A 24981-nucleotide genomic window follows, 5' to 3' on the forward strand; every position below is an offset into this window, starting at 1 on the left:
TTTAATATAAAACATTGCCAGGAAAGAACATTGTATTGTTAAAAAAATAATAACCTATGATATGAAAAAGGCTAGACTATGTCACATCAGTCATGATGCAGTTCTCCAGGTAAGGGAGAGACCTCTGTCCATCCATGAAGAATTCACAATGGAAATAATAATTGAAGATAAAATAATAATAATTACAATCCTGGTCTTAAAACTTGTGGCTTAATTACCTCATCACAAAAAATAGGATGACAAAGAATAACAGGGTGGATTAAGCACTCTAGGAAAATGTATTCTTAAGTTAGTGTGAACGTGCTATTATTAGGTTATTGAAATACTCTACTAGTATACAAGCAGACTCAATTAAGCACTCTAATTTTCTTTCTATCAGTCACTGTCTGGTGGAGTTTTAAAGAAATTATATTTGAAAACCTATCATTAATATTTTCCTCTGGAGTCTCTTTGTGTAACTTTGGTTTTGTTTTATTTCCCCCCTCCTGGACAATATCTTTGAATGCTAAGCATTTTTTTTTTATTTAAAGAAAAACTATTCAGCACCTTACTGACAGCAGATGGAATGTGTATTTTGGTTCATGAACATACATTATATGTGAAGGCAAAACTCTCACAGCTGAACAAATATGTTCTTTAGCAGCATGCATTCAGTTAGAATATTCACATACTGCAACCATAAAACACAAAGATAATACAAGTACACTAACAAATCTTGCTATGGCCTCAAGAAATGAGATAAATATAATAAATTAGCTAATTTAAACATTAAAAATGAGAGATCTGTTTAATTGCTTTCTTTAGCTCCCAGAATTGTCATTCAAATTGCCAGCCAAAGAAAACCCTGTAGCTCTCGAAAGCTTATGCTCAAATAAATTTGTTAGTCTCTAAGGTGCCGCAAGTACTCTTGTTCTTTTTGCGAATACAGACTAACACAGCTGCTACTCTAAAAAGGAATGTAACCTACCTGAGATTTCCCACTTGTATCTGCAACTGCTACCCTCCCCATGGTCACTGGATCTGTGCCTTGCAATGACTCAATCTAGGCATCTGGATTCATGTTTGTAGAGAACAAGTTTTTTGGATGACGTGAAACTCACTGTAAGAAATATGAGGACCCTGGAATTCTCTGGATTGAGTCGCAAAGGTTCCAGCAGCTGGATACAACATTAACAATAGAGCTGGTGAAAAATTTTCCAACTGAACAATTTTCTATTGCAAAATACCATTTTGTTGGTACTGAAACGTTCCACAGGAATTAGTCAACATAGACAAAATCTCATTTTGGAACAAAAACGTGTAAAAACATTCTGCTTCAATGCTTTTGGAACTTTTTTTTTTGCTTTGAAATGACTTTCAAATGCTATCCTTTAAAAATCAATGTTTTCTTTAATTTCAGTTCATGGGAAATTTAAAAAATCTTTGGTTTTGTTCCAATTTTAAGTGAAACGAAACTTCTAAATTGTGGAATTTCCCATGAAGGAAGAAATTCTGGTTTCCACACAGCTCTATTAGACAGCAAGCTGTCATTGGTAGGTAAGTTAGATGCTACAACAATTTTACTGGAGATAACACAGCCACCTCTGCCCTTTATAAATATTAAAGAGTCCACATCTCAACCCAAACATTTTCTTCTCAACATAAGTTTTTTCCACTATCTCAGAAGTAAATAGAGTACCTTCAGGAGATTGTGTTGACCAAGTCTCTGGATACAAAGAGCCCCAATGTGTTTCCTCCTCATTGCTGGAAGGGTAGTAGTTCTTTTTATTATTGTTATTCTTACAGATTTTGTTTCTGAACACTTCTCTTTTTATCATTATGTGTATTATCTTAGTTCCTAGAGATCTCAACTGAGAACAGGGTCCTATTGTGGAGGCCAATCTACAAGCATTAGCAACAGACAGTTCCTAGCCAGAAGATCTTATAAAGTAAATAGATAAGTAAGAGAAATCTAAATAAAATAAAGTATAAAGTATAATTATCCCCATTTTACACATGGGGATATTGTAGCACTGAGAGATGAAGTGATTTTCCCAAGGCCTCATAGGAAGTCTTCAGGGGAGCTGGGAATTGTCTTTTGAATTCCCATCCACTGCATTAACCACAAGATCTTTTCCTCTTTTAGCTGGATCTTTGTTCAGGTTTTATCTTAGCAAACAAGTATTTTGCTGCCCAGGGAGGAGAAGACAGCATGTGGTATGAGCTTCCATCGCTTACACATCCTTAACTCCCAGTGAGTATGGAGCTTTGTGGAATCTAGGATTGGAATGTAATGTCTGATTCAAGTGATTACTCTCTGAACCCAGCAGAAATTCATTTCCACAAGAACAAAACTCTAGTTTGAGACCATAAAACTCACAGGAATAGGTCCCAAATCTACTTAAGATATTGAACATATTTTTTCATTACTTTCATCATTTTCATTACATTAATTTCATTATTCATTCATCAATAAAAACATTATTTTTTGACAATTAACTAGCTCTTAAAACAGCTGTCACAGCAGATACTATAATCCATAAACAACAAAAAATAGTTTCCAATTTCTACAGCCATCAAATAGCACTCAAAATACCAATTTCACAGCCTAAGAACCTAAAAAATGGGCACAAAACAAGAGTGTCAGATTGAACAGAGGTCAAAAAAACAATTTGGTTGATTTCACAGAAACTTAGTCTGATCTGAGACTTACAGTGAGACTTTGACTCCTAAGCACGTAACTCACTTTTGAAAATGGGACTTAGGCTCCAAAGGCATTTAGGCCCTTTTGAACATTTTGCCCTAAGTCTCACTGAAAATCAATGGCACTTAGATTTCTAAGGGCCACAATCACTTTTGACAGGTTTCAGAGTAACAGCCGTGTTAGTCTGTATTCGCAAAAAGAAAAGGAGTACTTGTGGCACCTTAGAGACTAACCAATTTATTTGAGCATAAGCTTTCATGAGCTACAGCTCACTTCATCGGATGCATACTGTGGAAAGTGTAGAAGATCTTTTTATACACACAAAGCATGAAAAAATACCTCCCCTCACCCCACTCTCCTGCTGGTAATAGCTTATCTAAAGTGATCACTCTCCTTACAATGTGTATGATAATCAAGTTGGGCCATTTCCAGCACAAATCCAGGTTTTCTCTCCCCCCCCATCCCCCACACAAACCCACTCTCCTGTTGGTAATAGCTTATCTAAAGTGACCACTCTCTTTACAATGTGTATGATAATCAAGGTGGGCCATTTCCAGCACAAATCCAGGGTTTAACAAGAACGTCTGGGGGGGGAGGGGTCCTCCTCAGATGTTCTTGTTAAACCCTGGATTTGTGCTGGAAATGGCCCACCTTGATTATCATACACATTGTAAGGAGAGTGGTCACTTTAGATAAGCTATTACCAACAGGAGAGTGGGTTTGTGTGGGGGATGGGGGGGGAGAGAAAACCTGGATTTGTGCTGGAAATGGCCCAACTTGATTATCATACACATTGTAAGGAGAGTGATCACTTTAGATAAGCTATTACCAGCAGGAGAGTGGGGTGGGGGGAGGTATTTTTTCATGCTTTGTGTGTATAAAAAGATCTTCTACACTTTCCACAGTATGCATCCGATGAAGTGAGCTGTAGCTCACGAAAGCTTATGCTCAGATAAATTGGTTAGTCTCTAAGGTGCCACAAGTACTCCTTTTCTTTTTGCGAATTACTTTTGAAAATTTTGTTTATGGGCTTGAGTGTAAACATACAAAGAGCAGCATCAATGAGCACACCACTGCTAAGGGTGAGCTGAAAGAAGGAAGCAAAATGTGTTAATAATATGGATGTTGGAATTGTTATTATTTATGCAGGATATTACCAAGAAACTAATTTAAACATAAATTCCTTTATTGAATCCAAAGGCTGAATGGTATTTATACGATTGCTCTAAACATGCCTAAAAAATAAGAAATTTACTACATCCAAACAGTAACAAAACGTTTATAAGCATTTGATCAAGATACAAATGGGCTAAACCCAGGAGCCCTTAGATCTATATTGGTCAGCTCCATGGTGGTCAGGGAGGTATTATAAACGAATCCTTTAAGAGTTTACTTTTGTATACCCTTAAACAAACAAATGATGTTATTACCAATTATTGGAACTTAGCTAAGGTCAGATGAAGCAGTTTCTTGTATGGCCAATTATTTACTGCACCTGGTACCCAGTTAACTGTGTTTTATTTCTATTACTTCAGCCCAAACCTTAAATAAGGTAACACTGGTATTTTGACAGGTCACAACAAGTTTAACACAACCTTTCTTTCTCATGAGCTCATTCTTTTTGGGTACATGATTGGGGCCAATTATATCCCAACTCTGTTTAAATCCATGGTCCCTCCAGATCTAATGTGGGGCTATATTCCCATGGTGGGTTTCAATGTTTTCTTCTCCTTTGAATTGTTAGCTGGTGGCTTCCCAAAAATAATGTGGTCCAATGTCGTGGGGCGAGGGTAGGGTCCATGGACACATGATGCCAACTGACAGAAGGCAAAAAAGGCATCAGTAAGACAGCAATAAAGCACTCAGCTGAGACTATTGCCTTCACTCCCCACAGCTGGAAGACACTCTACGGAGGATTTCTATTTTATCTAATCAATTAGATTAGCCCTCACCTCTTGCTCACCCCTCTTGCCCCCTTTTCAGCATTCCATCCCCGGGAACACCCCTGCCTGCTCAGTAAGGGCATCTCACAATCTGGGCCCTAATGAGCAGTGTGGCCATGCTATGATTGCTGTGTGACCCATAATTTAGAATTTTGTGTATTTCTGATGTCTGCCATAATATTACACTAATGCAATTCTTTGCATAATGTGGGGAGGAGGGAATGGGTGTTTGTTATTAGGGACTCCGTGTATCTTAGATATTTATAAGACATCCATCACCACAGTAAGTCACACTAATGCCTGGGCAATAAGACCTGACTAAATATGTCTCTGGCAGTTTCTTCCTTCTCCAAAGAGAGGTGTATCTCCTATTTCAGGCAGGATCCTAAGTGTACTGAGGAACTTGTCAGTAATAATGTGTAATGAGTTGACAGCCAGCAGATTAAGACCATCTTTTCATGTATTTATACCTGCTCCTGTATTTTCCACTCCATGCATCCGATGAAGTGGGCTGTAGCCCACGAAAGCTTATGCCCAAATAAATTTGTTAGTCTCTAAGGTGCCCCAAGGACTCCTCACTGTTTATACTACTACTGGCATTCTAATATTTCTTGGAGTTGGATATTTTTGCAATTAAACACCAGAGGGCAGTCATTTTGCAGTTAAGAGGCAAGACAGAAAATGATTGTGCAAGCTCATGCAATGGTTATTATACTCCTGGCGTAGCTAATCTTTCATTCCATGAATAAGTGGAGGAGGCAAGGATAGTTAGAACTTAGCAAAAAGGGTAACATTATTTTTGTGCTGATAGGACAACAAGGTTGTGAATGAAAATATTTTCCATCGTGGATCTTCACCTCAAGAACTAGATTCCCGCTTGAACTGACGGAGCCTGGACTTGTCTCCCTTCAGGGCAGCTGTAAAGCTCATCTATTCACTCAGGATTGAGGGATTTGCTGTGGTTCATTGCGGGGTATTATTTATGGTGGAATTTCCACAGTTATAAGGGCTTATTGTGTTATTTAGCTGACTTTGCTATGAAGCTGGATGGGTGGTGGAGTCCTTTGTTTTGAGGATATTTATCCTTACGTTGTGTTTTTAAAAAATTGTATAGATAGGCATTTTAAATAAATAAAATGAGATGTTAAATTCTATATTCAATTACACACACCCTTGCACAAATACATTAAAAGAACATTAAGTTTGCAAAGTCAAGCACTCAAAGGTTAGGAAATGCCAGAATTATGGTTGCCCGTACTACCTTAATTTGAGCCCCTTATGCATCTGCATTATATTTGTCTTTAATTACATATTCACATACTGTTTTTTTCCACAGGATCCTGCCTCATTCAGTGCACCAGATGAATGGTGATCAGTAAATGAGCAGTTATTTAATTTTTATTTTATCCTAATTTTTCAGTGTATACCCCATGTCTTATTTACAGCACACTATTCAAACCCTGCTCTAAAGACAGACTTATTAATTCCCTCATTATATTTTCTATGGTGCTCATCACTACAGTATCATATTTTCTAGCCCTAAAGTTTCATGAGGTGTTGGAACTTAAAAACACATAATTTTGATTATCATCTTTGCATTTTCCTCCCACTGTGTTTCTGATCTGATTTGTGGTGGTTACTTTCTTGGAAACTGTTAAATCTGGGGCCAATGCTATAATCTTAGATCTTGAATTTCCAACTTTCAAATGATATGGCTCAGAAACAGGGCTGGCTCTAGGACTTTTGCCACCCCCAGGCAAAAACATTTTTGGCCGCCCCCGCTTTTTTTTGTGCCCCCCCCGGCTCCACCCCAACTCCGCCCTTTCCCAACCCCTTCCCCAAATTCCTGGCCCCGTCTGCTCCCCCGGGCGTGCCGCATTTCTCCCCGCAACCCAACCCTCACCTCCGCTCCGCCTGCTCCCCTGAACACACTGCCACTCCGCTTCTCCCCCCTCCCTCTCAGGTGAGGGAGAGGCAGCGCGTTCAAGGAAGTAGGCAGAGTGGAGGGGAGTGAGGGTGGGGTGGGAGAGCGCAGGAAGTAACGGGGAGGGGGTAGAGGAACTGCTCCCCACCCCAGCTCACTTCCGCTCCACCACCGTCCCCTCCCCCCAGCACGCCATCGCTCGGCTTCTCCTCCCTCTCAGGCTTGCTGCGCCAAACAGCTGTTTGCGTGCGGCAAGCCTGGGTGGTGGGGGGAGGGGGAGAAGCGGAGTGGCAGCGATGCGCTCAGGGGAGCAGGTGGAAGCGAGCTGGGGCGGCGGGGGCACATTTCTAGGGGCGGCATGGCCGGCGCCAGAATGCCACCCCTAAAAATGTGCCGCCCCAAGCATCTGCCTCTTTTGCTGGTGCCTAGAACTGGCCTTGCTCAGAAATCTGCTCCAGGGTTTCATGACATTTTTGGCTGCTAAAACCCGGCTGGAATTAAGGCAGGAGGAAAGCTAGACAGTAATCAGAATGAGCTGTTCTAAATGCATAGATGACACCTACTTTGCTGGATGAAACTCTGTGGCCTATGTTACATAGGAGGTCAGACTGGCTGATTATGGTGGTCCCTTCTGAAATTAAAATCTCTGAATGTACTTTCAAGTTTTTGTATTAATATTTTCATTTTTATTAATGCTAACTATGTAATGCTGGGTAGTAGTTTAGTACCTTAACAGTAATGCCACACTCCATCATGAGTAGTCCTGCTAAAATAAATGGGGCTGTTTGAGAGTAGGTGCTATCAGCAAAAGTTGGAGTATGGAGCAGAATCTGACCCATAATACATTAGGTGCTACCATGGTTTAAGCAATTAGGGCTCTGCTCTCACCCAGATTCACTGCCTGCTGAAAACCCAGACAGTCATTTCACTACAAGTTTGTTTACTGGTAATGGAAGTTTGTTGGAAAAACCCATCTTTGTGAGGGGGGAAAATGTAGTCACATGATCCAACACTGATCTAATTGGACAGTTTAGGATATCTGTCTGTGTACGCTTATGAATGACATTTGATTTTATTAATGTTGTTTGATTACAGTCGTCAGCGTGGATTAACACTTCCCTTCTATGGCAGAAGACAGAAGTCTGTGACTCCTAACCAGGGCTATCAAGGGGCTTCAACAGTTGAATAGTTTTACCCAGATGGTACCATGGGTACAACAGGCTGAGCAGTTCCATGGGGATGACAGATTGAGCCATGACTTTTAAAGACTGTCTGACAGCAACCCTAAAGATCTATTGACACAGTGCACCCAAGAGGATCTGAGCACCATCATTGCCAGGAGGTGTTGGAGATGGGTTTGTCTTGTGCTTCGGATGGAAACTGATTCCACCACCAGAGTAGCAATAAGATGGACACCTGAAGGCAAGCGAAAATGAGGCCGCCGAAAACCAACATGGCGAAGAGCTGTGGAAGCCGAACTGAAAAACCTAGGACACAGCTGGGGAACCATTGAAAGACTTGTCAGAAACAGACAGGAGTAGAGGAGCTTCGTCACTCCTCTAAATGCCAGAGGCGTAATAGGAACATGATGATGATGATGACAGCACCCCTACTTGAGGGTGGGGAGAATGGAAAACTTTGGAGTGAGAAGAGAAACAGGAAGAAGGGCCAAACACTGCTTTTAAAAACAGACAATCTCTCTGACAGTAATCACCAGAACCAGAAGACTGAGCAGGAGCAGTGGAGGGCTAGAGGGAACTGGACCTCCTGACAGACACTGACCAAACTGCAAAGGACCCCAAACAGTGGTGAGGACTCTGAGGGAGGGAATTGTGTTCAAGGTGTCCGTTATTTTTCCACAGCCCTGTAAATCTCTGATGACATCTACAAGTAAAGTGTGAGTGTAAGACATTCATTTGCAAAGCCTGTGTATGCCTTGCTTTAACTGTCATGTGGTCCCCAAAGAGTTAAATTATACTGTACACCAGAATGCCCATGATGACGGATCTCTAGGGGGAATCTGCATTAGCTACGAAGGAGACTTGAGGGTGTGCCAGATAGGGAGTCTGCACTCTGGCAGTATGTGTGAGAGACAGTGTCTGGAAGCTGCCCAGACCTAATGGACTTAGAAGCCTGTGGGATCCAAAGGTTGGGTCCCATAAAGTAGACTGGTGACTAAGCCAGGGGACTGTAACATAGCTCCAACAATATACAATTATGGTTGGAACAAAAGAAAAGTCTAATACAAAGTCTTACGTGTACCTCTGTTTCCAAAAGTACTCAATTTTCGCAAGCTGCATACTCAGTGTGCGTGATAAGCAGAGGCTACTCCACAGTTTTATGTCCACTTCGTGCTTGTTTTGGATATATGGGTTGGAGTCTAATGGGTGTGATGGATTAGACAGAAAGCTATTGGGGATTTTCTTATTTTATGTCAAATTTTGTTCCATTGTTGTGTGATCAAGACAAATCCTGATAATTCTTCACTCTGAAGCACCGTGGTACTTTTTTCTGGTGGCCTTCATTAACCAAGTTTATGTTGATGCAGCAGGTCTGGCATGCTGCCCAATTTTTCATGTGCATTTTAGCAAGTCTGGAGATTCCAGAGCTGCTGTTTCAATGGCACAAAACTGTTAGGACTAATAAATGTTTATTTTGTGGGTATTGCCAAATTTGGAGTTTTTGGAGGCCAAATTCTTGCTTCAAAGCCTCAGTTCCCTCGCAAGCTAGAAAGATGTATTCTGTTCATATTGCATCTATCCATTTCTTCCATGGTGCTGAACCTTTATGTAGCAATGGATGGAATTTTCATTTGACTGCTATGATTAGACCAGATTCTCTGTTAGCACCAGCCTCTCATATATTTTATTTTATTTGTTTCAGTGCAATCTTGTTCCCCCAAAACAAGTTCCAAACAAATTATTTGAAATAATTTGAAACTTAAAACAAATGTGAGCTTTAGTTTCCACAACGGAACCTGCAAGTAGAACTTAGTCAAGAATTCTGTTGATTTTACATGATCTAGAAAGAATCCAGGTCAGGTCCTTAAAACTGTATTGGCTCTGAAGCAGGAGTAAATAAGCCATCAGAACACCTGATATTTTTGTTGCTAATGTTAAGCACTACTGAATACATGCATGGAGCAGATAGGTAAGAAGGTGACTCTTTACATAGACACTTGTATGTCAAATACACAAAATCTAGATACATCTGTTAAAAAGCAGGTGTGCCTGTCAAAAGGCAAGGTGATAGAATAGTAAATCAGCAAAGCACTGAAGCATGTGCTTCAGTGTTTTGCTGATTTGAGCCTCTATTCTTAAAATTCTTATCTAGTCTATTACAGGCATGAGTCATATTCTGCCTGAGTTGTACTGATGCAATCTCCGTAATGTCAGCATATACTGTATTTCTATGAAAAATTTATCTGTATCATTCTCTACACCTGGAAATGAAAACGTTCCAGTTTCCAATGGTCTGCTCATTTCATGACATTAGACTATTTTGTCACAGCAAAGAATTATGTCTGCATTTCATACGGGCAGAGAGGAACATAAATGACTGTAGAGAGAGCTTTCTGTTTAACATACAGTGAAGATGCTAAAAATACTTAAATTTTGGCAACTTCAAGGCAGCAGAAAATTGCCTTAGATATAATGACAGTTTCAGATCATATTGGAAGAAAACTGGTATGCACAGGAGTGATTTATTTATCTAGGTCAGGGTGATGAAAGACATTGGTGTTTTATGTCTCAGCAGTCCTGCTCCCAGGTTTATTCTCTCACTAAGCATCTGTTTCAACTTGCATTGTTCATAAGCTGAACATCTTCTTTGTAGCATATAGCCGGGAGTGCCTTGCTCCATTTGCAAGAAGCTCTATTTTTCAACCAAGGCTATTGTTTTGTCTCAGAAAATTTTGACAAAAAGTAAAGTTTTTGATTAAATTTGGCCCTGTCTATTCTGATTTCAGGCTTCTTTGAGACTCATACAAAGCTCCTGAGTGAAAACAGTGCTTCAAGGCTAGACTTTTGATTGCCAAGGGCTTAATCTGTTTGGGTTTTTTCCTCCAAACTGGCAGACCACTTGGTGATGGTAGCAGGTCAGTTTTAACACTTGGTGCCATACGTGTTTCAAGCAGCCAAAAGATCACTTTGTTTTTTGTATGTCAGCATAGGAGCAAGACGATGAGAGCTTTGCAAAAATTGGAGCTTTGCAGCTTGCTTATCTGCACGCAGGCTAGAAATGAAGAAAAAAGTTACAAGCCACATTAAGAACACAGTCCGGGGCTGCTCCTCTAATACAGCAGCTGTAAGTAAGGGATTGTCTGTCATAGGATGGGAGGAAAGGAGAGAGAGATTACAGGGTGAAACCACTTACTGGTAGTTGTAATTCTTTCCTCTTGCCCCAGCTTCTGCCCTTTCACCTTTCTGGCTTTTGTTGCGCGCTTTAGGATGTTGTTCACCTGTTTACGAATGGGTTAAGCAGTTTCTTATGTTGTAGGAATGATTAAAAATCTTTTTATGCCTCCTGCTTGCCAGCAGGTGGAGTTATAAGAGCTCAGAGTAAAAGAACTCTGTTGTAGGATGGGGGAAGATGATCGTGATAGGCACAATTATTAGTAAGTAATAATTCCATCTTCCCTACACACTAGTGTTCCATATTGCTCATTCCCTGTATATGAACGATGCTGTCAAGGGTGGGACAACCTGAAAATAGTCTGATCCTTATTTTCAGGATCCAGATTCTAGCTAGTATTCTGAGTGGTTAATACATAATACTTTATAATTACACAGCAACTTCTCTCCAAGGATCTCAAAGCATTTTACAAGAATTAAATAAGCCTCACAGGGGATAAATATTACCATTTTATAGATGGGAAACTCAGGCAGCTAAGTCATTTCCTCAAGGTTACACAGGAAGTCTGTGTCAGAGCTGGGAACAGAACCCAGATCTCTTCATTTGGAGTCCTATGTGTCAGTCACAAGAGAATCCTTCTGAAGTAAAGTGGTCATCATGGGGTTAACTGTGTTATAGCCCTCCCCACATAGGATGCCCCCCTCTCCATATTATGGGGCAGAGCCATGCTTCAACCTTTCCTTACTTCCAGTTTAGTCAGTGGGCGTCCTCTCCCCACCCGACAAATTCTGTTGTGATAAAATTAAATAAAGCAGCAAGTTCCCATCCTGCAGTTCTGTGAGTAGCTATGTGTTTGTTGCACCAAATGATCCCTTTACAAAACCTGATAAATTGGTGGGGCTGTGTGACTAAATGCTAGTTGTAGCACCCTGGTACCTGAGGTTGCTGTAGCACAGAGAATGCTGCAAGCTTAATTGTTACTGGTGCTTACTAATGCTTGGTGGTAATTGTTGGGCTAATGAAATAATTGGCTTAATAATGGGGAGGATATATAATTGGGAGGAACAGGAAGTAAAAGAGAAATCTCAGAGTCTGAGCGAAAGAAACTGGTATACCTGTGCTATGCCCTGTCATGTTTGGAAACTGAGGATTAAAGGTATACGTAGTGAAAAAGAAACAGACCGTGTGTATTTGTCATCTCGAAACCCCATAACCTGCCTAGGCAGTGCTGCTCACAGGGTAGCTTGAGAAGGACTCTGTGATGGGCTGTTAAGACTGATTATTGCTGAAGTTGCGTGATGCCTCCTACTGTAAGTTGCTGTTTTCATTTGCTTACAACTTTTACAGACTTTAACCACTTGAGCTGAAACCTTCCAGGAGGTCTACCTCCGGTGGGCTTGGTTTTTTTAAATTTCAGCCAAAACAGTTTGTCTCTTTCTGAGATACAGCTCAGGTAAAAATAGGCTGCATCTGCTCTGGTGATGAACCAGACTTGGGGAGGGAAGGAGGCTCTGGATGTCAGACCCCTGTTTCATTCTGTTGCAGGAGTTGGGTACTATCTGTACCCCTGGGTCAGAGGTTCTAGGCCTACCCACAACTAAACCCCCCCCCCCCCCCGACCCATCAGCTAAGAGGGAGGAACCACTGAGCCCAGGCTATAAATGACTTCTGGGGACAACAAATGAAAAAACAGGAGTGGGAATGAACTAAGAGTTAAAGAACGAGGGCCCTAGATAGGGACTCTGAGCAGAAAACACTGGACAACACCCACTCCTCCTCAAAGACATCCAATAAATCAGTAGATTATGTCCAGAGGAACTGGAGATGTGAGTGGACAAGGGATTCAAAATAGGCACCAGAGTTGCAGAGCTGTCCCCACTCTCTCATCCAACCTCCTCCTCCTGGAGTGATGGATGGCTACCTTTGAAGGTGGATATGGAAGAGGCAGAGGACTGTAGGAAGAGAAAGGATGGTCTCATGGGGAAGTCAGTTCAGTGCTGCCCTGGAGAATGTGATTCTATTTCTGCCTCTTCCACAGAGTTCCTGTGTATTCCTAGGCAAGTTACTTAAACCCAACATTCTACAGGTGGTCACTAATTGTGTGTTCCTCATTTTCTGGGTGCCTGACTTGAGATCCTGTGGTCTGATTTGCAGAAGTGCTGAATGCTCACAGCTGCAGCTGAACTTGATGGGAGCTGTGCTTTAAACAGAAAACGCAATATAATATATACGCTGAAAATTTAGATTCTAGGCATCTCAAATTGGGCACCCAAAATTAGTGGAAACATTTGACCTTACTCTCTGTGCCTCAGTTCACCATCTGTAATGGTGAACTGCTGTGCTTGGAAAATAAAATTAATCAGTATCTGTGAAGCCTTCTGATATCTTATTGCTGAGCTTCAGAGAAAAACCCATGAGGAAGTTAATAATTCTCTCTTCAGACCAGGGTTTGAATAGTGTGCAGTAAATAAGGTCTGGAGCCACACACTGCACAGCAAGGAGAAAATAAAATATTGAATTGCTGCTCGCCCTCATTCCTGTGCATGGAATGAGGCAGGGGTCTTGTGGAAAAAGTAGTATATGATCATGTAATTAGTCTGTCTTATATTGCATAGTACAAGAGGGTTACGCTATGGTTGCACTGGCAACCTGAATTCTGGCACTTTCTACATTTTGAGTGCTTGACTTTGCAACCTTAATACTTAATAATCATGTAACTAGTTGAGAATCCCAGCTACCATTAAAAAACAAAAACTCTCATGCTTGCAGGGAAAGTCTTGAAAACGTGACCTGAGTGGACTCTAAAGACTCCAAAATCAGAAGACAAATAAAGAGAATCCAGTTTGTTCAATCTCATGGATTTTTAAAGCCCACCTCATACTTTTGGTGGGTCTGACTCAATCTTTTAACACTTTAGGCTTGGCAAAATTGCTACTTGTGCTCCTTGGCTACAGCAATTCCCACAGCCCCTATGCATTGCCCACTCCTCATCAATGGTAGCACTAAAAAACCTGTGCAAGCTTCTCTGACTCTGTCCTGACCCCTCTTCCTTCCCTAGTGCATGCACAGGATCCCCTCCAGGTTGCAAAGTTAAGGGTGGGGTAGGGAACATATCCCCTGTGAATTTTCCCAAATGCTGCCTGCACTTTGTATGTTAGAACCATATGAAAGCCACTGCCACAGATTACTCTCAAGGTGCAGAGAAGGCAACAAGATTTTCTCCCAATGCTCAGTCCTATGCCTATTTAAATTAACAGAAGTTTACTGTTGATCTGAGTAGAAGCAGAAGTGAGCCCTTGCTGTGAAATCTAAAAATTGGAGAGTCTTTGGGGGCAGCCTACTGCTAAAAGTTGTGATGATGTCTTAATAGTTGTAAATGTGCACAGAATTAAAACAATTCTCATTCTCATTGCTAAAATAAACTTTTCATTCTCACCAGGGAAGAAGGAAATACAAAAAGTGAGAAGGAAGAGTAAAACAAAAAACCTCCACCAATCCCAGCAACCAGCTCTCCTTCACAAATAGGCAGTGACCTGAAACACTAACTTGTGGCTGTCTCCTGCATCTTGGTAAGGAGTTAGACTAGATGACCCTTATGGTCCCTTTGAACCCCATGGTTCTATGATTCTATGCCTGTGGGCAGGTCACCTAGGCCTGAACCCACAAAGGGATCTAGGTGCCTAGAAAAATTACAGTAACAGTGATCCACAAACCCTGAGTTTCGCACCTAAGCTCCCTATAGAATGAATGTCGGGGGAGTGCTAGCATGCTAGGCTGGGAGAGACACCAGTTAACGTATCGGAGATCCTGACAAGAAAAGTGTCTCAAGCCCTGCCCCTCTCACAGAGATAGGTGCCTAAGTCCAAGCTGCAGGGAGATGCCTATTTCTGCTGGAGATCCACGAATGGGAAACCCTTTCTGGCAGTCGGGTGGCTTAGGCGCATAAGTTGTTTCTTGCAGGAATGAGTTAGGTGCCTGCCTTGCTCCATAAAAAAACAGGAGGAGGAGGAGGTGGTGTTACTTCTGCTGCTTCCCACCTTATAACTTTTATCCCAGGGTTTAGAGTTCTCACTTGGGAGGTGGGAGCTCCAAGTTCAAGAAAGGATTTGAATAGGTCTTCCACCTCTCAGGACAGTGCCTGAGCTATGAAATATTCTGATGTGGGGTTCTTTCAGTGTCTCCTGTTGGAAGCTGTTCCACTGTGGATACATAATTAGAGAGTGATTGGAACATGAGGACTGGACCCTGGGTCTCTCCTTCCAGTTGAGTGCCCTACCCACTAGACTACGGAGTCATTCTTGTTCATCATTTAATGGTCTGAGTCAGACAAAGATGAAAAGTGGGCTGCTCAAGATGGGCCGTAGCTTGCAAAGGTGCAAATGAGGGTTGAGAGACAGTAGCCTTGAGCTACACTAGTAGGGCTGCTGAACATGGTGCGTTACTAATTATGATCCAATCAGGTGAAGTACTGAAGGGAGCGGGTGTAGCAGGCTAGTGGACTGGCAAAAACCTGCTCTCAATGAAGTCAATGACAAAAAATCCCTTTGATTTCAGTGGTTGTGGGATTAGATAGTAAATTGATCAACAGCAAAAAAATGAATCCTAGTCTGGACTAACCCTAGCTTCTAAAGAACAAACTAGAACTGTATTTATTCCAAAGGCGCTTGTGACACTACTTGCCTTATCAATGGCCTCTGCTTAAGACATTTGCTTGTGATGTCATTCACACTCTTCTAGATATATTGTTTTTCCATTGTTACACTTTTCTGTGTATAAAACAATTGTGTACGTTTTGAGAAATGTGCTACTGAACACTTTGAGATCATACTGTATGTTATGTTATTATCTGGAGGAACATCCAGGGCTGGATTGTAAAATGAAAACAGCCCAGGCTGTTTCTTCTGAATAGTCCCTATCTTTTGCATGGCACATTTGCTGGGCCCCATAGGGAGCCAGTCAGTTGGAGCTGAACTCCCTTACAGAGTTCTCGTTAAATCTGCAATGAGAATGAATACATGTACCATACATCTGTGCAATATAACATTATTTACAGTGGACCATTTTTTCATTTGCAGGGTGAGTGGGAGACTTGTGAATATATCATCATATCCATCAGCATTTGAAAAAAAAAAATCTTAGAACCCAGCAATAGAAATTATAGGAATTACAATATGCAGCACTGAAATTAGTTCACCTCCACCAGAATCTCACCCCATTATAGCAAGAAAAACAAACATGACCTATCAAACTAGTTACCCCTCTTTCTCCTGTGCATCATCAGAAAAAGTCTGCCATTGCGTAAAACAATGTGGGCTCTTTCACTCTGCACTTTGAATTGTTCAGTTTAGCACAGATTGCCAGCAATGCTATAGTTAAAGTTCCATGAAGCTTTTTGTGGGTGTGTCAGGATGCTCTTATTTTCTTTTTTGCTCATCTCCCCTGTTTTCCTCAAGTCCTCCCCTCTCTATCACTTGTTCTGTCCCTCAATTAGGCTCACTACTTCAATCATATTTGGCTCCTCTTTCTTTCACAGCACACACAGGCTGCCAACTCTTTATAACCTCTTTAAAATCCATAGTTTCCTCTGCATTAAAACTCTCATCCAAATACTGGTCATCTCTTACCTTCAGTATTGAAACCTCCTCTGGTTCCGTTGCTGCTTTTCTTGCTCCTTTTTAGTCCATCCAAAAAGCTATTGCTATCATTCTTATTATTTGTATTATCATAACGTCACGGATAGGTGACCAGGCGCCAAGTGTACTGGCAGCTGTACAAGCACAGAACAAAAAGACAGTTGCTAAAAATAGTTTCCTTTTTCCACTATTCTCTTACCACTCTACGTGCTACTATCGTATTCAGATTCATTCACCAGCTCCCATTTGCCTTGGCATCATGTTTTGGAGAGGAAAAACAAACAAACAAAACCCCTAGGACCTGATTCTTTACTGCCTTACACCTTATGTAGCCATTTGCAACTGAGTAAAGCACTTACTTCCAAATGAAAATGGTCATGTGTTACATCCACTATGCCCAGATGTAAATAGCTGCACAAAGTCAAAGGGAGGGGATAACCAGTCCTTAGCCTTCACACTCAATCTTCTACAGAACTCCATCCCCCTCTCAACGTACATTTCTACCCACCACTACGGTTGCCAACCCCTCCAGGATTATCCTGGAGTCTCCAGGAATTAAAGATTAATCGTTAATTAAAAATGGTCATGTGATGAAACCTCCAAGAATATGTCCAACCAAAACTGGCAACTGTACTCACAATTTTACTCTTTTTTTTTTTTTTTGCCTGCTTCAGTTGCTGCTCACTTTGCTCTGCACAAGCCTCCAGACTGACCATTTACATTGTACTACTAGCCAAATGTACAACTCCACAAGGTCGCTACGCTCTCCTCGGAATCCTGTCTGGCCTCAGTGCTGCAAGGAAACTGGCAATCTTGAGGGGAACTGAAATTTGCTTGCTTTGAGTACTCAGTCCTGAGTCAGCTTTCACTGAGGTAAGAATTTTGTTTCGTTCTCTCCAACATCCCAAATTTACCTTCAATTCCAGTAATTTATATCAAAATCAGATTTTACTAATCCTATTCAGAAATAGAAAAAAGCATAGCTGATTAAAATATAAACATAGGTCGTTTACTACTATGCAAAGGATAGCTGACCAGGCACAATGAATATGCTACAAAGTATTGGATAATATGCCTAAAACACTTACACAGTAGAAATTCTCTGGTCTTACCTAGAAGAGAAATCCATGGACAAGATCCTTTGGCCTCAATACAGTCCTTCTGTGCCACTCTGCCAGTGCAAAAGGGCAGGAAGCCTGGTCCAAACCAAAGAACTAAGTGTTCCTCTTGCGTGCCTTTTCAGGGGGCGTAAAGCTAGCTATGCTACTTCCACTGGAACAGGGGGCTCTACGTTAAGGAGGCATGGCCCAACAACTCCCACAATCCTTGATTGGCCTAACAGCCTCTTAGTAGCCATTATCTGCTGGTGAAGATTAGAGCATCCATGATCTAATTTGAGGAAAATTGAGTCTTCAGCAAGAGAGAATTTAGGCTGCTGAAAATTCAATCGGTATTTTTAAATGTATTTATTCATTCACTATTTGTTGAGTACTTAAAATGTGTTCAGCGCTTTAAACAATGCGAAGTACACAACACCCTTCCCCAAACTGCTTGCAGTCTAAGGCCTTGATCCTTCACTGTGATCTACCTACCCAGAGCTTTAGGCCTGGTCTACACTATGAGTTTGTTGAATTTAGCAGCGTTCAATCAAATTAACCCTGCACCCGTCCACACAATGAAGCCATTTTTGTCGACATAAAGGGCTCTTAAAATCGATTTCTCTACTTCTCCCCAACGAGGGGATTAGCACTGAAATCGACATCACCGTTTTGAATTAGGGTTCGTGTGGATGCAATTCGACAGTACTGGCCTCTGGGAGCTATCCCACAGTGCACCATTGTGACTGCTCTGGACAGCACTCTGAACTCGGATGCACTGGCCAGGTGTACAGGAAAAGCCCTGGGAACTTTTGAATCTCATTTCCTGTTTGGCCAGGCGAGCTCATCAGCACAGGTGAACATGCAGAGCTCATCAGCACAGGTAACCATGCAGTCCCAGAATCGAAAAAGAGCTCCAGCATGGACCAAACGGGAGGTACTGGATCTGATCGCTGTATGGGGAGACGAATCCGTGCTATCAGAACTACACTCCAAAAGACAAAATGCCAAAACATTTCAAAAAAATCTCAGAGGCCATGATGGACAGAGGCAACAGCAGGGATGCAACATAGGGCCATGTGAAACTTAAGGTGCTCAGACAAGTGTACCAGAAAATGAAAGAATCAAACGGACACTCCAGGACAGAGCCCCAGACATGCCGCTTCTACACTGAGCTGCATGCAATTCTAAGGGGGGCCGCCATCACTACCCCACCCGTCCGTGGACTCCGATGATGGGGTACTCTCCGCCATGCCTGAGAATTTTGCAGACGGGGAAGATGAGGAGGAAGAGGAGGAGGATGAGTTTGAGGAGAACACACAGTGCACCATTCTACCCAACAGCCAGGATCTTTTTATCACACTGACTGAAATACCCTCCCAATCCAACCAAGCCAGAGGAGGGACCTCTGGTGAATGTACCTTTTTAAATACAATACATGATTTAAAAGCAAGCATTTTTTAATGATTAATTTGCCCTGAGGACTTAGGATGCATTCGTGGCCAGTACAGCTACTCGAGAAGTCTGTAAATGTGTCTGGAGATGGAGCGGAAATCCTCCAGGGACATCTCCATAAAGCTCTCCTGGAGGTATTCTAAAAGCCTTTGCAGAAAGTTTCTGGGGAGAGCAACCTTATTCCGTCCTCCATGGTAGGACACTTGACCACGCCATGCTAGTAGCAAGTAATCTGGTATCATGGCATGACAAAGCCTGGCAGCGTATGGTCCCAGTGTTTGCTGGCATTCAAGCAACATCCGTTCTTTACCTCTCTGTGTTATCCTCAGGAGAGTGATATTGGTCATGGTAACCTGGTTGAAATACGGGAATTTCATTAAGGGGACATTCAGAGGTGGCCGTTTGCCTGTGGCTGAAAAGAAATCCTCTTTAGCCAAGCGGTTGGGGGGGGCGCGCATTGATGCTGAGCTGTTTGTGTTTGGCTAGCAGGGATTTTCCCTGATACCAGCCACGCGGTGGGGGGAGGGGTAAAACAATCATCCCAGAGAATCGAATGGGGTGGGGGGGTTAGTTTGGTTTCTGCTGCTGAACGTTAACAAGAAAACCACAGCACTAAATGGCCAACTCAACGGGCTTCACTTGGTATGGGAGAGGAGGGCGCTGCTATTATGAAGCTTGCAGAAGCTGAAAGACTATGGCTTACCATGGCCGCCTGCAAGCTGAATCCTGTTGCCCGGCCCTGCGTGTGTGATCTCTAACACCAAAGCTGCAGGCGCTTAATATAAGATGAAAAATGCAACCTTGTACCGAAATCACATGTGCTATGTAATGTGAATAGTGCTGTTCACCGTGAAAGAGCATAGCCATTCTTCTGTAAAATGTATCGTTTTAAATACTTCACTCCCCTTTTTTCCCTCCTGCAGCTGCAAATGTTTCAAGCCTCCCTCCTCCGTCCCAAAGGCTCTCAGATAAGGTGGCAAAAAAACACACGCATGATGAAATGTTCTCTGAGCTCATGCAGTCGTCCGGCACTGACAGAGCTCAGCAGAATCTGTGGAGGGACACAGAAGCACAGTACAGGAAAGCGGCCAATGAACATGAGGACACAAGGGACGATCGAGATGAGAAGTGGTGGCAGGAAGATCAGAGGAGGCATGAGGCAATGCTGGGGCTACTGCGGGATCAAACGGACACGCTCTGGCGTCTGGTGGAGGTTCATGAATGGCAGCAGGATCTCAGACTGCTGCTGCAGCCCCTGTTTAACAGCCCTCCCTCCTCCCCAAGTTCCATAGCCTCCTCACCCAGATGCCCAAGAACACGGCGGGGGGAGGCTCCAGGCACCCACCACTCCACCCCAGTGGACAGCCCAAGCAACAGAAGGTTGGCATTCGACAAGTTTTGAAGTGACCTTTTCCTTCCCTCCTCCCACACCCCACCCAGGCTACCTTGTGAGTTATCTCCCTATTTTTATGATCAATTAATAAAGAATACATAGTTTTTAAACGAAAGTGACTTTATTTCCTTTGCAAGCAATCTGTGATTGAAGGGGGGAGGGCAGGTGGCTTACAGGGAATTAGAGTCAACCAAGGGGGCAGGTTTTCATCAAGGAGAAACAAACAGAAGTGGCACACGGTATCCTGGCCAGTCATGAAACTGGTTTTCAAACCTTCTCTGATGCGCAGCGCAGCGCACCCTGCTGTGCTCTTCTAATCGCCCTGGTGTCTGGTGTCACGATTTGCCTCGACCTCCCACCCCGCCATAAACATCTTCCCCTTACTCTCACAGAGATTGTGGAGCACACAGCAAACAGCAATAACAATGGGAATACTGGTTTCACTGAGGTATGAGCAAGTCAGTAAACTGCACCAGCAATCCTTTAAATGTCCAAATGCACACTCTACCACCATTCTGCACTTGCTCAGCATATAGTTGAACAGCTCCTTACTATGGTCCAGGATGCCTGTGTACAGCTTCATGAGCCAGGGCATTAAGGGGTAGGCTGACAACAAGGATAACGATAGGCATTTCAACATCCACAACAGTTATTTTCTAGTCTGGGAAGTAAATCCCTTCCTGCAGCTTTTGAAACAGACCAGAGTTCCTGAAGATGCAAGCGTCATGTACCTTTCCCGGCCATCTCACATTGATGTTGGTGAAACGTCCCTTGTGACCCACCAGTGCTTGCAGCACTATTGAAAAGTACCCCTTGCGGCTTGGTGCTCCGGTTCCACGATAGGGATATGGGTTCCATCTATGGCCCCACCACAGTTAGGGAATCCCATTGCAGTAAAGCCATCCACTATGATCTGCACATTTCCCAGGGTCACTACCCTCGATATCAGCAGAACTTTGATTGTATTGGCTACTTGCATCACAGCAGCCCCCACAGAAGATTTGCCCACTCCAAATTGATTCCCGACTGATCCATAGCTGTCTGGCGTTGCAAGCTTCCACAGGGCTACTGCCACTCGCTTCTCAACTGTGAGGGCTGCTCTCATCTTGGTATTCTTGCACTTCAGGGCAGGAGGAAAGCAAGTTACAAAGTTCCATGAACTTATGCATGTGAAAGTTTCGGAGCCTCTGAGAATCATCCCAAACCTGCAACACCATGCAGTCCTACCAGTCTGTGCTTGTTTCCCAGGCCCAGAATCGGCGTTCCACATCATGAGCCTGCTCCATTAACACCATGATCTCCAAATTTCCAGGGACCGCGGTTTTAGAAAAATCTGTGTCCATGTCCTCATCACTCTTGTCATCGCGCTGCCATCACCTCCTCGCCTGGTTTTTCAGATTCTGGTTCTGCATAAACTGCATGACAACGCACAAGGTGTTTACAATGGTCGTAACTGTTGCGGTGAGCTGAACAGGCTCCATGCTTGCTGTGCTACGGCATCTGCTCAGGCAATCCAGGGAAAAGGGCATGAAATGATTGTCTGCCATTGCTTTCACGGAGGGAGGGTTGACTGATGACATTTACCCATAACCACCTGCGATATATTTTTGGCCCCATAAGGCATTGGGAGCTCAGCTCAGAATTCCAATGGGCAGCAGGGAGTGCGGGATAGCTGCTCACAGTGCACCACTCAGAATGTCGACGCTTGCCACAGTACTATGGGTGCACACCGCCGAATTAATGTGCTTAGTGTGGACACATGCACTCGACTTTATACAATCTGTTCCCAATAATCGACTTCTGTAAAATCGGAGTAATTTCATAGTGTAGACAAGGCCTTACTCCCATGCAGAAGATCTCTCGTAAGTGTAGGGCCTTAGGACATGATATTGCTTCTCTTGAAAGATAATTACAAAACTTCAGTGATGGTGGATTGGGTCTTAGAGTTAAAATTGTATTTTTTTTTTTTTAAAGATTAGATCTAGGGATGGTGCAGAGGATTTAATTTGGAACCTAAATGTTGGGTCCTAACCCCATTAACAATGTCCATTTAAAATCATTCCACGTCTGTTTTAACTTTTATAGCCATTTCAGGTTGTCCACTTTCCCGGTACTTGTTCACACAAGTCTTGCTTCTGAGCATGTCTGTGACGAGCTGTGATATGGCACCTTTCCTTTCAAATGACTCCCTCTGAAACACTTCCCACATTTTAGATCTATATTGATCTCCTTCCCACAGAGCCTTGGGGACCAATTCTCCTCCCTTGGTAGCTTGGGTATATTTATTATTATTTACCATAGGCTAGCCAACCTGGGGCCCTGTTGTTCTAAGTGCTCCACAAGCATATAGAAAAGGAGGATGGATGCCTCAAGAGCTTTGCTTATGCTCTAGTGGCTGTTTTCAGGACTGTCTTGATTTAAACCATCTGCTTTTCGCTGATATGGTATAAAGACTAGTGCTGAAAAACCTATGTTAATAACAGTGGGAATTTTCTGTGTAAATTCACTAGTGTAGACAAGGCTCATGTATTCAAATATCTCCCTCTAGGCTGGAAGATTTTTCTCTGTGTGTGCAGTTGCAGCTTCCGTGGAAGAAAGATCTTGTTCGATGTGGGTTTATTACAAGCTTCTTCCTCTCTAGGACAGGAGGGTTGTGGGGGAAGGGCAGTTTCTCTCCAGCACACAAGGCTGGTAGTAGGGGGTATCAAGCAGGGCAATTGTCCAGGGGCCCTGAGAAACTAAGTTATGGGCGGCGGGGCTCAAGGTGGGGACGCACTCCTTAGTTTCTGCCCTGGGTCCCAGCAAATCTAACACTGGCCCTGCTAGCACAGAAAGCGCATGTGTGTCGCAGTCCCTTTTCTGGGGAGCAGGGCTGGATTAACTCTCCTGTGGGCCTGGAGCTATTAGATTTTCTGGGGCCCCTGGGGGTTTGGAGTGGGTTGGGGCAGGGGATTGGGGTGCAGGCTCTGACAGCGAGGTGCTCAACTCCGCTGGGTCCTGGGCGGCAGCGCAGCAGGGCTAAGGCAGGATCCCTGCCTGCTCTGCTCCCTGAGGTGGTCAGCATGTCTAGCCCCTAAACAGAGGGGCCAGGCCGCTCTGCATGGTGCACGCTGCCTGTGCATGCAGGCACCGCCCTACAGCTCCCATTGGCCGGGGTACCAGTGGAGCGGGCTCTGGGGGCAGCACGCATTGATTCCCTGAATGCCCTTCACCTATGGCCTGCAGGGGCACATTGGTAAGCCAGCGCTTGCAGCTCTAGGCCCGGGGGGAGCACCAACGTTCAGGGACCGGTATCTTGCCCGTGGCATGGAGACTTGCCGCGGCCCTGATGAAAGGAAGCAGCGGGCCACATCTGGCCCGTGGGGGCCCCCTTAGCCCAAGGCCCTGGGCTGCAGCCCCTACATTAATCCGGCCCTGGGTGGGAGAGAATTGGGAGGGGCGGGGCGGGGCGGGGGTGGTGGTGTGTTACAGTCCCTTTTCTCTCAGAGGTGGGAGAGGATTTCGCTGTGTGGATTTCACTAAGGAATAGGGTGAGCTCTTCAGAGGTGAGACTGCCCCTCCCCAGCGTGTATCTCCCCCCGTACAGCACACTAGGCCACGGACCTGATTGGGGGTCTCTGGCTGCTACTAGCATATAAATTAACAATAACGCTGACGGGTTGTTTTTTTTGTTTGTTTGTTTGTTTTGTTTTAAATCTTCCCCAACTCGAATCCTGGCCACAGCGGGTCTCAGAGCAGGGCCCTGCCGCAGCACTAACCCGCGCTACCCGCGGCCGCCGCAGGCATCCCGGGAGCTGCTCCGCCTTTGGAGCGCCTCTCTCGTGTGCAACCTCCCCGCCCTTCCGCGGCGGCCTCCGCTTCTCTCTCGCTCTCGAAACGTCAGTGGGAATTTCCAGCCAGGAAGGAAGTGAGAGCAGCGGCAGCGGCAGGGGAGGGGAGGGAGAGGGGAGGTAACTCGCTGCGAAAGGGCAGCTGCTGACAGGTCTGTGGGACGGAGCCGCCCGGGCCGCTCTCCAGAACACGGGGGAAAATCCCCGCTGCGCTGGGGCTGCAGGGGAGGAGGACGAGGCGGCTGCTCCCGCCGGCCGCTCCGCTTCGCAGCCTGGTTTACATGGCGCCGCGCTGACTCTTGCAAAAGGCGTCGGCGGCGGCGGCAAGCGACGTGCAAGGCTGAGCGGCTGCCCCGAGCGGGGCTCACCCCCTGCCGACGCACCGGAGTGCGGCCAGCCTGGAGAAGGAGCGGGGCCGAGCCGGAGTACGCTCCCGCGTGAGGGTGAGTACAGACATCAATGTCGGGTCTTTGTCCGCCTGGGCTGAAGCCGCCCGGGCGCTTGCTCTGGTGCCTTTTTAAACATTCACCTTCACCAGCTGCTTCACTTCCTCATTCCTGTTCGGGCTGCCCGCCCGCCTGCCCATCCGTCCGTCATGCGTGTGAAGAGGGATGAGCTTCACACCAGTCAGCTGCTGCGGGGAGAGTGCTACGCTCCCTTTAACCGGTGC

At 44.2% G+C, this 24981-nt stretch overlaps 1 protein-coding gene across 3 annotated transcripts in view; it reads left to right on the forward strand.

Annotated features, from left to right (window-relative positions):
- The first annotated feature begins 24436 nt into the window (after positions 1–24436).
- Positions 24437–24981, forward strand: part of NFKB1 (nuclear factor kappa B subunit 1) — a 94399-nt gene continuing 93854 nt past the window's right edge. For 2 of the 3 annotated variants that reach the window (XM_077815078.1, XM_077815077.1), the window contains exon 1: positions 24624–24754. The gene's annotated coding sequence lies outside the window, so the exon portion shown is untranslated. Of the gene's footprint in view, positions 24755–24981 lie in introns of all 3 variants that reach the window. The other variant, XM_077815079.1, reaches the window with a different exon arrangement.

The sequence above is a fragment of the Eretmochelys imbricata genome, chromosome 4 (assembly GCF_965152235.1).
Source record: "Eretmochelys imbricata isolate rEreImb1 chromosome 4, rEreImb1.hap1, whole genome shotgun sequence".
In the NCBI taxonomy this organism is placed as follows: Eukaryota; Metazoa; Chordata; order Testudines; family Cheloniidae; genus Eretmochelys; species Eretmochelys imbricata.